The sequence below is a fragment of the Dipodomys ordii genome, unplaced genomic scaffold, assembly GCF_000151885.1.
Source record: "Dipodomys ordii isolate 6190 unplaced genomic scaffold, Dord_2.0 Scaffold209, whole genome shotgun sequence".
NCBI classification, from domain to species: Eukaryota; Metazoa; Chordata; class Mammalia; order Rodentia; family Heteromyidae; genus Dipodomys; species Dipodomys ordii.
This window is the reverse complement of record NW_012267425.1, coordinates 534,869-549,772: the sequence shown is the minus strand read 5'-3', so window position 1 is coordinate 549,772 and position 14,904 is coordinate 534,869. Positions and strand designations below refer to the sequence as shown.

Sequence of the window (14,904 nt, the reverse complement as noted above, 5' to 3'; positions counted from 1 at the left end):
CACCTAACCTTACTCTGACCATCCTCAAAGCTCCCCACCAGGATATTCTCATAGCCGAACAAAAACAAACAACATCAAAAGCAATACTTTAGGCCTGAGAGGATGAGCTCACATGACTGCTGACAGAGGGACAGAGATGGAAACAGAGAGGACAGATTGAGTAACACTACAAAATGGAGACCTCAGAAATTACATATATATATATATATATATATATATATATCTGTGGCATATTGTCAACATACTACATTAGATCAGCCAAGAGGGACTTTTCATTAAGTGAACTGCAATTGGGAAAGATGTGATATGCAAAATAATAATAAATATTACAATGCCCAGGTGTGGGTTGCCCATGCCTGTGATTTTGGTTGCTCAGGAGGCTGAGACCTGAGAATCACACTTCAAAGCCTGCCCAATCAGCAAAGTCCATGACACTCTTATCTCCAATAAACCACCAAAAATTCAAGAGTGGAACTATGTGGCTCAAGGGGTATAGTGCCAGTGGAGCAAAAACAGCTCAGAGACAGTTCCCAGGCCCCAAGTTAAAGCCCCAGGACCAAGAATAAATAAACAATACATATATACATACATACATGAATACAAAGAAATGAAATAAGGAAAAGCTCTAGCAGAATAAGGATATGAACATTGAATATAAAAAATAAATAGAAAAGGTCGGGGTCCAAGATGCCGCGTGGAAGCCGGAGCCGCACCTCCCGCGTGGCCCCACAGGCCAGGTGAGACCCTCCCGGGGTTTGGAGCCGGGCCCCCCGGTTCTCGAGGTCTATCAACCTCATGACGCAGAGCGGTGCCCCTCAGATGAGAGCTGCACCCAGGCCAGCTCCTGCAGCCCAACCTCCAATGGCAGCCTCAGCATCTGCTGTGGGCTCTCTTGCAGTTACTCCCCGGTAGCCTGGGCTGATGGCCCAGATGGCGTCCACAGCCGCTGGTGTAGCTGTGGGCTCTGCCGTTGGGCACACACTGGGCCATGCCATCACTGGCGGCTTCAGTGGAGCTGGTAATGCTGAGCCTGCCAGGCTGGACATCACTTATCAGGAGCCCCAGGGAACTCAGCTGGCACAGCTGAAATAAAGCAGTTTTTGGAGTGTGCCCAGAACCAGGGTGATTTTAAGCTCTGTGAGGGCTTCAATGAGGTGCTGAAGCAGTGCAGAATTGCAAATGGACTAGTTTAACCATGAAGTTCAAGTTGAAGAAATGGAAAATCATCTCTGATGACCAAGTTAATTTAACATGGAAATGCAATTGGTAGTGACACTATAGAGTGTAAAACTATAAGTTAACTTCTTGTTAATTGCGTAGTTGCCTCAAGAGTGGCCATGGAAGAGGGTATTGTGACTCTTAATACAGGTTCACTGAGATGGTATAGAGTTGGGGCTGACAGGTGTTTGTGTGGCCTTCATTGTTCTGATGTTATTTTGAGTTAATTGTTATAAACTGATTTCTTCAAAAAAATAGAAAAGGAATAGGGGCTGGGAAGGTGGCTCAGTGGTAGAGTGCTTGCCTTGCATGCATGAGGCAAAAATATTAAAAGCTGGAAGTGGTGCTGTGGCTCAAGTGGTAGAGGGCTAGCCTTCAGCTGAAGAGCTGAGGGACAGCGCCCAGGCCGAGTTCAGGCCCCACGACCGGACCCCCCAAAAATAGAAAAGGAATACAAATGCAATAAATGTATGCAAAATTCTTCAACCACACTGATAATTTGGCATATAATTTACTGCAAAACATGCATTGTTTCTATGAAACAAGTACTTATTTTAAAAACTGAAAAATAGTTACATATTATAAAATTGGTCCATTTAAAGTGAGAAAAAAATCCAGTGGTTTTTAGTGTATTCATACGATTGTGCAATTATAACTACTAATAAAGCAGTGTAAACTGGGTAGTTTGTAAGCTACAGAAATTTCCCCACTTAGTAGAATGTAATGAGCAAGCTCACTGGTCTTTTCAGAGGTCTCTAATCTCAAAAGCTGTGCTTCTTAATACCATTATATTTGGGATTAAATTTCAACATAAAATTTGTAGGAAACAAACATTTGGATTACAACATACTTTCACACTTTTATCATCACCACAGAAACTACTACCCCCATAAATAGTGGCTTCTCATTCCCAGCCATGGTAACCATTCATTGATTTTCTGAATGATCAGCAACTGAAATGACCCTGGGGGGGGGAGTGTCCCTCTCCTCTGAGATGTGTAAGAATAGGTTGGCAAGCCAAAGTTACACTAGAGATGGGACCTTACAAACTTTAAGTGGATAATTTCACTTTTTTTCTGAAGATATCTCTATTAATATGAGCTTTTAATTTTCACATACCTTTACTAACAAAATGTGCAGCTCACAATAAAAAGAATAATATCAATAGGATAGTGTATAAGCAAAATAAAATAACCAAACAAGGAAATAAGATTCCATGAATGAGATCTAGCAGAAGCCACAGATAAGTAAATTAGGCAAAAAATTTCAAAAACTAGAATTTAAGATAATCTCAAATTTAGAAAAATAATTTATCTTATTTGTCATGTTAATAGGAAGCCTCTATTATCTCAGCAGGTGAAAAATATTCAATACAATATCTCTTAACTGAAAAAAGGTTCAGACACATATAGAAGGTCCCATCGTTAATTTTATAGTTATTTAACACTCTATAAAGACAAATGGGTTGAAAGCTCAATATATTTCCTTTATGATTTTGAACAAAACAAAGCTGCTTCTATAGCCCCACCCCATTGTATTATAACTCCTATCCTGTATAGTAAGGCAAAAACACATATAGGAAGGCAAAAAAAAAAAAGAAAACCCAAAACCAAAACCACTGGAAAAGGGCCATGCATGATTGTACGCACTTGTAATCCAAGCTGTTCAGGACGTGGAAATAGGAAGACTGTGTTTCAGGCTTAGCCTAGTCAAGAAGTTAGAAAGAGCCCATCTGGATAAACAAACCATACTTGATAGTATATGGCTATAATTCCAGCTGTAGGACAGACATTGGTAGAGGGTTTCAGTCCAAGGCTGTCCCCTGTCAAAAAACGGGAGACCCTATGCAAAAAAAGAGTAAAGCAAAAGTGTCATTCAAGTGGTAGAACATCTGCTTAGCAAGGGTGAGGCCCTGAATTCAAATCCTAGTAGTTCAAAGCCAAAGTAAAAACTTAGAAAGAAACAAAATTGTCATTATTTACTGAAATATTGTGGCCTATTTAAAATAGTCAAAATGAATGGATACTATGAAACTTAACAAACTGTATTATGAAAAGTGCTACCTATTATCATCATACAATAAGGAATTACATTTTTATGTGCATGTGTGTTAATCCTGAGGCCTGAACTCAAGGCCTGGGCACTGTCCCTGAGATTTTTTGCTCAAGACTAGTGCTCTAACACTTTGAGCCATTGCTCCACTTCCGGCTTTTTTTTTTTTTTTTAGTTAGTTGGCAATAAGAGTCTTTTCTGCCTGGTTGGCTTTGAACCACAATCCTCAGATCTCAGCCTCTTGAGTGTCTAGAAACAGGCCACTAGCACTTTGGTCAGTTGCATTTTTTTCATTTAGAATTTTTATTTTTTTTCATTTAAATCTTATTATAAGGGTGATGTACAGACGGGTTAGAGTTGCATTAGTCAGGTAATGAGTACATTTCTTTTTTAACAGTGTCACACCCTCCCTCATTTTCTCCCACTTTTCCCCATCAGTTGCATTTTTATATACCAAAAACACTCAGAAAGTATGTTAAAACCACCTGGGTACTGGTGGTTCATTCTTGTAATCCTAGTTTCTCAGAGGCTGAGATATGAGGATCTGAGGATCATGTTTCAAAGCCAGCTCAGGCAAGAAAGTCTGTGAGACTCATTTCCAATTAAATACTCAAAAAAGCCAGTAGTGGTGCTGTGGCTCAAATGGTAGAGCACTAGAGTTGAGCAAAATGAAGCTGTAGGATAGCACCCATGCCCTGAGTTCGAGGTTCCCCCTCCCCCCGCCCGCCAGGCACACAGATACACACACAGAGAGAGAAGTTAAAACATACTATTTCATGATGACATCTAAAATTACCAAATATCTAGAAATACATGAAATACACATATGGTCTATGAAGAGAATTATAACTCTATAAGAATATATGAAAGAAGAGCTAAAATGAAGAGATAAATTGCATTTGGAAGGCTCCATTTTTTTTTGAAGTGTCAGATCCTGCCTGAAATTGCCCTATAGGTTTAGTACACTTGTGATTAAAAACATTTTCAAAAGGTAGGTTTGTTTTGTGCCACTCTGCAGTCTAATTAAAATATGCACAGAGCACCAGGTACTGGTGGCTCACATCTGAATTCCTAACTACTCAGGAGGCTGAGATCTGAGGGTTGCGGTTCAAAGCCAGCCCAGGCAGGAAAGTCCATGAGACTCTTATCTCCAATGAACCACCAGAAAACCGGAAGTGGCACCGTGGTTCAAGTGGTAAAGGGCTCGCCTTGAGCTGAAGAGCTGAGGGACAGCGCCCAGGCCCAGAGTTCAAGCCCTATGTCCGACAGAAAAAAAATGTAGAGAGCAAGAGAGTGGATGCTTGGATGGACATGTTAAATTGTAACCCCCTTGTACAACTTTTTGAGATTCAGAACATTTTTAAACAGCATGGTACAGAAAATGGGCTTATGAAACAGAAGAGTCTGGAAGCACGTGTACTTATATTCAGACACTTGGCAGTGTGGCAAAGGGAGCATTGCAGAGCAGCAGGGAAAGGACAGATTGTCAAGCAGCGCTTCGCATTCGGGCCAGCTGCACCATCCCAATAGAAACAGACTAGTTTCAGTGGAGCAAACACTTCAACCAAGCTGCCGTAATCAGAAGAACTGAAGACACAGGGATTCTTTGAGCAAAATTGAGTTAAACTGTATCCTGAGGCAAAACTGAGAATGGAAAAATACCAGAGGGCAAGGTGCCTGATTCAGAGGGCTGGTCTGGAGACATCTCAACAAACAAGTCAGGCTTTCCCAGCATTCCCATGCTGTTTTATGGTTGGCTGGCTCCAGGTCAGGATAGTCATTGTTCACAATCTTGGTTTGCTCCTGGAAATTTATTGCTTCTTGGAATTTATGGCATATTGCTCTTCTGAATTTCTAGAACTGCCTAATTTAGCTAGCAAAGCTCAGTTCAAAGTTCCTGTGTGGAGAATTATACCTGTACAATATGAAAAAGTGAAAATGAACTCATCCCATATAACAATCAATTCCAAGTAGCTTATGAAATTTGATGTCAAAGGCAAAACTATGAAAATTTCAGATGATAATGTGTAAAATTCCTTTACAACTCTGGGGGTAGAAAAGGATTTCTTACACAACCCAAATATTGACCTAAGGAAAACCATGGTCAAATTCATTATATCATCAAGAGTAAAAAGACAATTTTTCAAATGAAAGTATTTTCCTCATATATAATCCACAAAAGATTACTATATACATATCTAAGGAATTCCAGCTGACCAATAAGGAATAAATAAAATGACTAATTTGAAAAATAGGCAAAATCTATTCACAAATATTCCATAGACAAGAAAGACCAATGATCACTAAACACATGGAAAAAAAAACTTCAATCTCATTCATTATTAGGGAAAGACAAGATAATAAACCAGGAATTGGTGACTCACCAGCTACTTGGGAGGCTGAGATCAGGAGGATCTCAGTTCAAGGTCAGTGTAGGCAAAATGTTCACAAGACTCCTCAAGCTACTTAGGAGGCTGAGATCAGGAAGATTGCAGTTCTAGGCCAGCCTGGACAGAAAATGCTGCAAGACTCCATCTCCATAGAAGGAAGCTAGATGCAGTGGTGTGTATCTGTGATCCCAGCAGTGACAGGAAGCTTCAAGTAAGATGGACTGTGGTGCTCTGATGAGAGCTTATCTCAAAAAAATCACCAGCAGGCACTAGGAAGGTGGCTCAGTGGTAGAGTGCTTGCCTTGCATGCATGAGGCCCTGGGTTCGATTCCTCAGCACTACATAAGCAAAAAGAAAAAAGCCAGAAGTGGCACTGTGGCTCAAGTGGTAGAGCGCTAGCCTTGAGCTAAAGAGCTGAGGGACAGCGCCCAGACCCAGAGTTCAGGCCCCACGACCGGACCCTCCCTTCAAAAAAAACAAAAACAAACAAACAAAAAGAATGGTGGTTCACTGAGTGTGGTGTGCAACCCTGTAATCCTAGCAGGTTTGCAAGTTCCAGGCCAGCCTGGGCTACCCAGTGAGTCCCTATCTTAAAATGACCTGCTAATACTAAAATAAATAGTAGTCTCCTTTTTAAAAAATTAATTTACTTTATTGTTATTATGGAGGTGATGTACAGAGGGATTACATTTACATGAGTCAGGTAAAGAGTACATTTCCTTTTCCACAGTGTCTTCTGTTCCCTCATTCTCTCCGTCCCTCCCTCCCATCTCCACCCACAAGTTTTACAGTTCACTTTAACCAGTGTCTAGTGAGCTCCATTGCTGAACTTTGCACCCTTTTTACCCCAAGTTCTGTTCTCCCCCAACCCGCCTGAAGATATACACTTGAATACACCATACATAAGGTAAATAAGACAGAATCATTATAAAATAAATTAAAAGGAAAAAAGAAGACATCTCTTGTTTCCATATCTTGGAGTTCATTTATCTATATCTATGTCTATCTATCTATCTACCTTTATGGCCAGGGATGATGAGCATGTCCTCATGTGTTTCTTTGCCATTCTTACCTCTTCTTCTGAGAAGTCTCTTCTTAGCTCCCTTGCCCATTTAGTTATTTCACTTATTAGATCTGGGAGAGGTTAGTTTCTTGAGCTCTTTGTGTATATTGGATCTTAGGCCTTTGTCTGATATATTGCTGGTAAAGATCTTCTCTCGGTCTGTTAGCTGCCTTCTAGTTTCATAACTATGTCCTTGTCTGTGCAAAACCTTTTTATTTTGATGTAAGCCCTCTTGTCAAGTCCCTCTCCTATCTGCTGTACACCTGGGACTCTTTTCAATAAGTTTCTACCTATACCTGTAAGTTCTAATGTTTCTCCTACTTTCTCTTGCAGTAATTTCAATGTTTTGGGTCTGACACTGAGGTCTTTGATCCACTTTGAAATGATATTAGTGCATGGTTAACGGACAGGGATTCACTTTTAGTTTTCTGCACATGGATGCTCTTTTTCCAACACCAACTATTGAAGAGGCTATTTTATTCCATTGAATGCCTTTGTCTCCCTTATCAATATCAGATAAATGTAAGTATGTGGTTTTATGTCTGGGTTTTGTAATCTGTTTCATTGATCTTTGGGTCTATTTTTGTGTCAATACCAAGGTGTTTTTGTTATTATAGCTTTTCAGCAGATCATGAGGTCTGGTATTGTGATACCACCCACATTACTTTTTCCCCCTAGAATTGCTTTTGTTGGTCTATATGAATTTTTGGATTGTTTTATCTTGGTAAAGAACATCATTGGGATTTTGATGGAAATTGTGTTGAATTTGTCTATTATTTTTGCCAGTATGGCCATTTTCACAATATTGATTATACCTATTCATGAACATGGAAGGTCTTTCCATTTCCAGGTGTACTCTTTGATTTCTTTCTTTAGATTTTATAGTTTTCATTATAAAGATCTTTTATGTCATTGGTTAGATTTATTCCTAGATATTTTATTTTTGGGGGCTACTGCAAATTGAAGTTGTTTTCCTGATTTCCCTCTCTGCTTGCACATTGTTGGCATACAGAAAGGCTATTGATTTTTATGGGTTAACTTTGTATCCTGCTACTTTGCTGGAGTGGTTGATCAGCTCTGGGAGGGTGGGGCTGGAGTCTTTTGGGTCCTTTAGGTGTAAGATCATGTAATCTGCAAATAGGGATAGTTTAATTTATTCTTTCCCTATGTAGATCCCTTTTACCTCCTTTCTTGCCTTGTTGCTCTGGCTTGGAATTCCATAACTCTATTGAAGGGGTGTAGAGAGAGTGGGCATTCTTGCCTTGTTCTTGATTTTAGGGGAAATGGTTTTAATTTCTCCCCCAGTTAGTATGATATTGGCTGTTGGTTTATCATATATGGCTTTTATTGTTTTAAAGAATGTTCCTTCTACTCCTAGATTCTCAAGAGCTTTTTAACATGAATGGAAGTTGTATTTTGTCAAAATTTTGTTCTGCATCTATTGAGATGATCATGCGATTATTGTCTATGGTGCTGTTGATGTGGTGAATTATATTTATTGATTTGTGTATATTAAACAGCCTTGCATCCATGGGATGAAGCCTACTTGGTTATAATGTATGATTTTTTTTTTGTTTCTGAATTCTACTGGCTAGTATTTTATTGAAGAGCTTTGCATTTGTGTTCATCAGAGAATTGGTCGATAGCTCTCTCTTTTTTCTTGGAGCCTTACCTGGTTCAGGGATGAGTATGATATTGGCTTCATAGAATTAATTTGGAATTGACCTGTTTCTATTTAACAGGAAAGTTTGAGGAGTATTGGTGGTAGTTTATTTCTAATTCTATTTTTAAGAGATATTTATTTATTTATTTAGTCAGTCATGGGGCCTGAACTCTGGGCCTGGGCGCTGTCCCTCAGCTCTTCAGCTCAAGGCTAGCGCTCTACCACTTGAGCCACAGCACCACTTCCGGCTTTTTTCTTTTTGCGTATGTGGTGCTGAGGAATTGAACCCAGGGCCTTGAGCATGCAAGGCAAGCATTCTACCACTGAACCACCTACCCAGCCCCTCATCTTTAATTCTTATAGAATTCAGTGGTGAATCCATCCAAGTCTGAGCTTTTCCTTCTTGGAAGACTTCTGAATACTTCCTCAATCTCATTGCATGTTATTGGTTTACACATTCTTGGCAGTCTGTATGTCTCAAGAAATTTGTCCATTTCTGCTAGTTTTTCCTTCTTTTTTGAGTATAGATTTTGGATGTGGCCCTTTATAATCATTTGGATTTCTTGGATGTGGCCCTTTATAATCACTTGGATTTCTTGGATGTTTGTTATACTGTTTCCTGTAGACATCTCTGATTTAGTAGTCTTTTTTTGACATCTGAGTGTCTGGGACAAAGATTATGTGCTTTTCACAGAAATTCTGGAACAGAGGGTGAACCAATTCATCAGTGACACTCTCTAGACACTATGTTGGAAATGAACTATACAACTTGTGGGTGGGGATAAGAGGGAAAAACTGGGAGAAAATGAGGGAGGGGGTGACACTGTTCAAAAAGAAATGTACTCATTACCTGATTTATGTAACTGTAATCCCTCTATACATCACCTTTACAATAATTTTTAAAGAATTGCATATAGAGAGGAAAAAAAGATTATGTGCTTTATGCTATGCTATGGTGTGTGTGGGTAAATTGGACCCATTGTCTCAGTTAGCAAGTGTGTGGGATTACCAACCAGTATCTACATGGATGTCTCTTGTCCCTGTATTGTTGGCCCCTGTTAGCCTCTAATGCAGCCCATCATCATCTGATTTGAGCAATGGTCTCATTGCTCCCATGTAGCAATAGTACCATAAGCCTCTGTTGAGTCTACGGTGCTCACAGCCCAGCTACTGTTCCTTATTTTGTCAGTCATGGGGCCTGAACTCTGGGCCTGGGTGCTGTCCCTCAGCTCTTCAGCTCAAGGCGAGCGCTCTACCACTTGAGCTACAACGCCACTTCCGGTTTTCTGGTGGTTTACTGGAGATAGGAGTCTCATGGTCTCTCCTGCCCGGGCTGGCTTTGAACCGTGATCCTCAGATCTCAGCCTCCTGAGTAGCTAGGATTACAGGCGTAAACTCCAGTGACCAGGTTGTTCCTTAGTCTTTTTAAAAAGTTTGTATCTCATATTTCACTGAGATATAATAATAGAGGGTATTCAGTAAGTGTTCATCGAATGAATGATTTCAAACCCAGAACAGCAAGAAGCAGATTAATTTTTAAACTATTACTTATATCACATTTATAATACATGGAGACACTTAAAAAGTATTATATTTCAGGTGATGAGATGATGTATCATTATAACAAATTGGGAAATGCTTAGTTTGCTCTTTTATGGAGATTTATACTAGCCTATCCAAGGTTCTCAGAATTATGGGAGCAAAGCAAAACATTTAAATTTGTTAAATCCTGTGTCTTCAAAATATAATTGACCACAGAGCGCTATTGTTTTATACTATTTAAATAAAATAAATAAATAATAAAAAAATTAAATAAAAATGTTGTTTTACAGAATGGACTTTGAAACGGGTAATCTATACTAGTTTAGGTAAAAGCTTGAGAGGAGAAACACCAAGATATTAATGGCTTGTATTTCCCAGTGGTAGCATTATGAATGTTTTTTCTTCCTAAAAATACTACAATAAATATTACTTTTAAACTAAAACAGTAATAAAGGTATTCACATTTTTCAATGGTAGTTCTTGAAGAAAATAAAGGCAAGGATAATTTAAGGTGGAGAACAATTTAATTTTAACCTTCTGTTGAGCAAATAGCACATTTTCCAGGCCTTGAAATCTGGAAAACCAAATATTTCATTGCTCCATTGCATCTTCAAGATAGATGTTCAGTAGACGATTGGTTCACCTATGAGTATGCTGAGAAAGGAAAATAAAAGGATGAATGCTGAATGCAGTTTACATGGCTATACCCTCTCCAGAGCTGCAATGCTACTGTGCAATTACATCACCTGTTCTAACAGTGGATTTTTAGTTAGCTACTTCTCTTAATATGAACCAAATTATTTCATAGGTACAAAATGCTTTGATGACTTGATTAAAGAGTAGGAATATGTTTATAGTACAGTTGGGATCAGAAGTTTTGATAAAGGTATAGTCAGCCATTTTTCTTTTCATTTTAAAGTATCTTTTAAAAATGTACTACTCACCAGGTGCCAGTGGCTCATTCCTGTAATCCTAACTACTCAGGAAGCTAAGATCTGAGGTCTATGGTTCAGGACAGGAAAGTCCATGAGACTCTCATATCCAGTTAACCGCAAAAAAGCCAGAAGTGGAGCTGTGGTTGAAGTGGTAGAACATTAGCCTTGAGCAAAAGAAGCTCAAGGAGAGTGCCAGGCTCCAAGTTTAAAAAAATGTACTACTTAAACAATACAATTTGTTACAAGGAGATTAGAAAGTGCAAATAAAAAATGAAAATAAATAACAATTAAACAACCTATTAACTATCACAAGGAATATAATCAATGTTTAATAATATGATTGAATCATGAAAGGTATTTCCCTGTACATTTACTTCTTAATAATAATTTGGATTAAATATATATCTTCTATTATAATGTTTTTTCTACTCAACAAAGTTTCAACAATATGGTTTCACATAATTATTATTCTATATTGATGTTTTGGTGTTTGTATGGTGTTCATCATATGAATTCATAATGCTTTATTTAGCCATTTCCATTCTTAGGAACATTTAAGTTGTCTCCATTTTTAACATTATAAGTTGTATTAAAATTCCAAGTCTAAGTGTCTTTATTTTTTAAGATTTTTTTTTGTGTTGGTTATGAGGCTTAATTTAGGGCCTGAGAGCTGTCCCTGAGCTTTTTTGCTCAAGGCTAGCACTCTACCACTTGAGTCACAGCTCTACTTCCAGCTTCTTTGGTGCTTAATTTGAGATAATAGTCTCACAGATTTGCCTTCCCAGGCTGGCTTTGAACCATGATCCTCATATCTCAGACTTCTGAGTAGCCAGGATTAGAGGCAAGCCACTGGTGCCCAGCTTTCAATAAGATTTTTATTAGCATAATTTAGTTGTACAAAGGCAGGTTTCATTACAAAACATGTGACTTAATCCCCCTCCATTTCTCTCATCCTCCCTCCCGTTAAATGCATAATTTCTTAAATAAAGGCTGTAAACAAATATTTAGTATATCTGTTACATGTAAGACACAAAAACAGATTTTAAATTCAATACATACAGGTATCAAAAAAATCCTGAACATATTTTAACACAACTAGTAGTCAGCACCTACAGCACTTTGATTTGAACACCATTTAGTACAACGTTCATTGCACCTGCTATTTCAAACCATTCCAATTGCAGCTTTTGTATGAGTCTGCTGGATATGGCACACAGTTCTGGTTTCCCTTGACATTTTACCTTTCAGAAGCACATGGGCTTCCACTGCCATCTAACATTCTTGCCTTGCTTTCATCTTGTAAACCTGATTGCTCTTTCATCGACTCCAAGCTCAACTTGCAATGTTGAAAATTCAGTGAATAAAAGAGGTTTCCTCCTGCATCCAGACTTTAGAGCAATTGCACCCCATTACTTCATCCAACAATGAAATCCCCAGGAGTTCATTTCAACCTATGTCATTCTTGGTCTGCTGAACTCTTGCCTCTTGCAAAGATTGGAAGCTGTTTTGAGGCCTCCAGGAACTCTCTTGGACTCTGAGTGCACTTCTCATGCCAATAACCTTGCCTTCACTCTGGCAGCAAATGCAGCTTAACTTTTCAATTGCAGAAATCTTCAGTGGGCTCCCAGATATTGGGAACTTCCAAATTGGAGCAATATTCAGAATCGATGAACTACAGCTAACATTTTGAATGCAGCCAATGAATACTCCCCCCTGGAAGTGTATCCTGTTCTGATTTGCCATTTTATTGGAAGGATTCGGGGCAGGGGAGAAGGCCAGTAAACTGGGGGAGCTGTAGCAAGAATTTCTTTTAGTCTATCAGTATAAAATAGGAAGAAGTAGAAAAAGAGAAGCATTTCCTGCTTGCATGCAGGGGATGGGAGTTAAAGACTGCCGTGTGTGTGTGTGTGTGTGTGTGTGTGTGTGTGTGTGTGTGTGTTTGTAAGCTGCCACAGTGCTAGCAGATAACCCAGCATCCACAGTAATTGCCTAAGGATAATGAGCCACTGGCCTAAGCTTTCATTACAGCTGCAGCTAGTGAGAGAGAAGTGAGTGTGGAATGAGGCACAGAGAGGCTGTTTGCAATTCAAACATATCAATTAAAAATGAAGGAATGTTACTGAGAATCTTCAATGTACCTAGTGCCAAGTGCCCCTTAGGACTATAGATTCAAGCTTTTCTTTCTGTTTTCAACATATAAAAATTTAAGTATTTTAGGTGTCTTCATCAAAAAAAATCATATGTCTCTTACATCTATCATTTTGTCCTAATCTTACATTCCATATTGTTTGTTTTTAAAGCCTGTTTTCCATATCTTCTTTTGTACTTTCCACCAATGTCTCTTCTCCTTTGTGCTTATTATTTTCTGTGATGCTTTGCTTTTTTTTTTTTTCCTTTTTTACATTTCCCTTGGGAAGAAGGCACAAGATTGCTGAACTTGCTTCTAACATTTCCCAATGTTTCTACTTTTCCTTTGACACAGGAGCATGGCCTCCATGTAGCCTGTATGGAAATTGCCTTGCAGATTTTCCCTTGAGAAAGGACTTGTGTCCCTAGGTGGTTCAGAATGCTGATGATACAATACACAGCCTTTCTCTGTTAACTGTTAGGGCTTGCCTCAGTTGCAAGGCCAGCTCACATCAAAGTTAGAGACTCTACAGTGGTTTCAGGCTCATGTGGGATGAATCTGATGGGGTCAACCAAGACTTTGTGGGGCTTGCAAGGCAGTTCAACTTCTCCCTCTTTCCACAGCCTTCTCTAGGCATTGAACTATAATAATACCCAGAATACCAAACTCAGATATCCCTATCTGCTTATAGAACATTTGACCTGTGGCATACCTTCCTCTCCCCACCACCAAGATTAAAATCCTGTTCATCACTGTATGTGGTTCAAAGTCCAGATTATTTCAAGTTGGAATGACTCTTATTAGTTAAGTGACCTATGAACTGAAACAAGTTATCTGCTCTTGATTTCCACACCCTGTAACAATGATGGAGCAGAAGAGGATAACCACAGTAAACATTCTCATTTGAAAGAGCAAGAATGAGAGACACTGGCTTCATCCTGGAATCGTGCTAGACAAACCATAATTAGGCCCAGATTTAGCTTTCTAGAGGGACATCCTGGGCCCATTGTCCACTATCTGGGAAATTCCTCCATCCATTATTCTCTCTGGCTGCATCTGAGGCAAGTATTGAGGAGCATGACCTTTGAGGCCTTCAAAGCTGGTCTTCTCATGGAAGATCGTAGGTCTACATACTATTTACTCTGATAGCCCATTTGATTTCCAGCTTGCGGGTTCTTTGGCAATAAACTCCTCTCAAAAGCTCAGGTGACTTTCAATCAGTGAATTTAGGGGCAATTTTGATTTTGAAGTCTGTAGGACCCCACCTTTCTATTCCCTGTTCCCAACCACTTGTTTATGCAAACTGGCCAGCTATTCTTTGACCTTATCTCTTCTAAGACATCCTCTCCTCCTTTGGACTCTGTCTCCTACCATAGCAGTGACCTACCAATTAGTAATTTTATCATTCTTTCTAGCCACAAAGATATAGTCATTTCTTGGTAAATGATGGATGAATTAACAAAATATAGTTTAACTATTTTGTTTTCCTCAGAAATCTCTGTAGCTTTATATGGACAAATATTTTCAGACAATTGAAAATATAATTATATATTTTCCATGTGTTATTCCTGAATCATAGGACAGAAAATTATGAGCCAATGAGGTTAATAAAGGAAATTATTTAGCTAGGTACTGGTGGCTCATGTCTGTAATTTGAGCTATTTGGGAGGCTGAGATCTGAGGATCACTGCTTGAAGCCAGCCTGGGCAGGAAAGTCTGTGAGACTCTTATCTCCAATTAACTACTCAGAAAAAGCCAGAAATGGTGCTGTGGCTCAAAGTGGTAGAATAGTAGCCTTGAGCAAAAGAAGCTCAAGGACAGCACGTAGGCGCTGAATCTAGCCCCAGGACTGGCAAAAAAAGGAAGGAAGGAAGGAAGGAAGGAAGGAAGGAAGGAAGGAAGGAAGGAAGGAA

The 14,904-nt window shown here is 39.1% G+C and overlaps 1 pseudogene; it reads left to right on the top strand.

The window, feature by feature from the left end:
- The first annotated feature begins 657 nt into the window (after positions 1-657).
- LOC106000129 lies at positions 658-1,441 on the top strand (annotated as a pseudogene).
- The last annotated feature ends 13,463 nt before the right edge of the window (positions 1,442-14,904 follow it).